This window comes from Tachyglossus aculeatus, chromosome 2 (assembly GCF_015852505.1).
Source record: "Tachyglossus aculeatus isolate mTacAcu1 chromosome 2, mTacAcu1.pri, whole genome shotgun sequence".
Lineage (NCBI taxonomy): Eukaryota > Metazoa > Chordata > Mammalia > Monotremata > Tachyglossidae > Tachyglossus > Tachyglossus aculeatus.
This window is the reverse complement of record NC_052067.1, coordinates 2738350-2741070: the sequence shown is the minus strand read 5'-3', so window position 1 is coordinate 2741070 and position 2721 is coordinate 2738350.

Genomic DNA, 2721 nt, shown 5'->3' with positions numbered 1-2721 from the left:
TTCCACTGAGCCACGAGTAATGTCCGTCTTCCCCTCCCGACTGTAAGCTTTGGGCAGGGAACATTCCTACAAACTCTGTCATATTGTACTCTCCCCAGTGAGATGAGAAACGGCATGGCCCTAGTGGTTAGAACCTGAGCCTGGGAGTGAGAAGGTCGTGGGTTCAAATCCCGGCTCTGCCAATTGTCAGCTGTGTGACTTTGGGCAAGTCACTTCACTTCTCTGGGCCTCAGTGACCTCATCTGGAAAATGGGGATTAAGATTGTGAGCCCCCCGTGGGACAACTTGATCACCTTGTAACCTCCTCAGCGCTTAGAACAGTGCTTTGCACATAGGAAGTGCTTAATAAATGCCATTATTATTATTATTTTTACCAACTCTGTTGTGCTACACAGTGCTTGGTACAGTGCTCTGCACATAATAAGTGCTCAATAAAAACGATTAATGGAGTGATTGATGGTATGCATTGAGGAGTTACTGTGCACAGAACACTGTATTGAGCGTTTGGGAGAGACAATTTAATCAGCTTGTAACCTCCTCAGTTCTTAGAACAGTGCTTTGCACATACTAAGCGCTTAATAAATGCCACTATTATTATTATTATTCAAATCCCGGCTCAGCCACTTTGCTGTTTGACCCCTTCGCTCCTCTGGGCCTCAGTTCCCTCGTCTGTAAAATCAATCAGTCAATCGATCGTATTTATTGAGCGCTTACTGTGTGCAGAGCACTGGACTAAGCGCTTGGGAAGTACAAGTTGGCAACATGTACCCAACAGTGGGCTCAATGGGGATTAATAATAGTAATAATAATAATGTTGGTATTTGTTTAGCACTTACTATGTGCCAAGCACTGTCCTAAGGGCTGGGATAGATACAAGGTTATTAGGTCGTCCCACTTGGGGCTCACTGCCTTGATCCCCATTTTACAGATGAGGGAACTGAGGCCCAGAGAAGTGAATTGACATGACCAAAGTCACACAGCTGACAAGTGGCGGAGCCGGGATTCGAACCCATGACCTCTGACTCCCAAGTCCGGGCTTTTTCCACTAAGCCACGATTAAGATCCTGAGCCCCCGTGTGGGACAGGAACTTTGCCCAACATGATGACCTTGTATCTACCCAGGGTTTAGAACAGTGTCGGGCACATGGTAAGCGCTTAGCAAATACCCTAAATAAAAGAAGTGCTATGTTTGTATGTATTTATTACTCTATTTATTTATTTATTCTACTTGTACATATTCTATTTATTTTATTTTGTTAATATGTTTGGTTTTGTTCTCTGTTTCCCCCTTCTAGACTGTGAGCCCACTGTTGGGTAGGGACCGTCTCTATATGTTGCCAACTTGTACTTCCCAAGTGCTTAGTACAGTACTCTGCATACAGTAAGCGCTCAATAAGTACGATTGAATGAATGAATGAATGAATGAATGAAATACAGCGCCCTGAGACAAATCAGACCCCGAAACCACAGGCTTTTGGGGGCCATGTGTGAGGGACCACTCTACAGGACTGACCAACTTGTTTTGCTTTGTTTTGTTGTCCGTCTCTCCCCTTCTAGACTGTGAGCCCGTTGTTGGATAGGCATTGTCTCTATCGGTTGTCGAATTGTACTTTCCATCATCATCAATCGTATTTATTGAGCGCTTGCTATGTGCAGAGCACTGTACTAAGCGCTTGGGAAGTACAAATTGGCAACATATAGAGACAGTCCCTACCCAACAGTGGGCTCACAGTCTAAAAGGGGAGACAGAGAACAAAACCAAGCATACTAACAAAATAAAATAAATAGAATAGATATGTACAAGTAAAATAAATAAATAAATAAACAGAGTAATAAATATGTACAAACATATATACAGGTGACAGTACTAAGCATGGGGCTCACAATACTTTGAGATTTGACCGATTCCCACAATACTTAGGTAATACCCTCACATTCTACTATTTCTCCTATCCCTAATTTATTTTAATGTCTGTCTCTCCCTTTAGCCTGGAACCAACTCTGTACTCTCCCAAGCGCTTAGTTCAGTGCTCTACCCGTGATAAGCGCTCAACAGACAGCAATGATCGATCTGCTTACTATGTACCGAGCATTGTTCTAAGCGCTGGAGTGGATACAAGGTAACCAGGTTGTCCCACTTGGGGCTCACAGTCTTTAATCCCCATTTTACAGGTGAGAGAACTGAGGCCCAGAGAAGTGAAGTGTCTTGCCCAAGGTCACACAGCAGACAAATGGCGGAGCTGGGATTATAAACCACATCTTCCGACTCCCAAGCCTGTGCTTTTTCCTCGAAGTGTCTGCACACGGTAAGCGCTCAAGAAATATGATTGAATGAATAAATGAGGCCCCGAGAAGTGAAGCTATTGATGAATCAATCATATTTATTGAGCGCTTACTGTGTGCAGAGCACTGTACTAAGCGCTTGGGAAGTACAAGTTGGCAACACATAGAGACGGTCCCTACTCAATGGTGGGCTATTGATGTCCATCTACTTGTTTTGTTTTTTTGTCTGTCTCCCCCTTCTAGACGGTGAGCCCGTTGTTGGGTAGGGACCGTCTCTAGATGTTGCCGCCTTGTACTTCCCAAGCGCTTAGTACAGTGCTGTGCACACAGTAAGTGCTCAATAAATACTGAATGAATAAATCCCCCACCTCTTTCCCAGAAGTGACAGATTTCCGCCTCACCCCCCCAAATATGGGCCTCTCCAAGCTCAGAACCCCT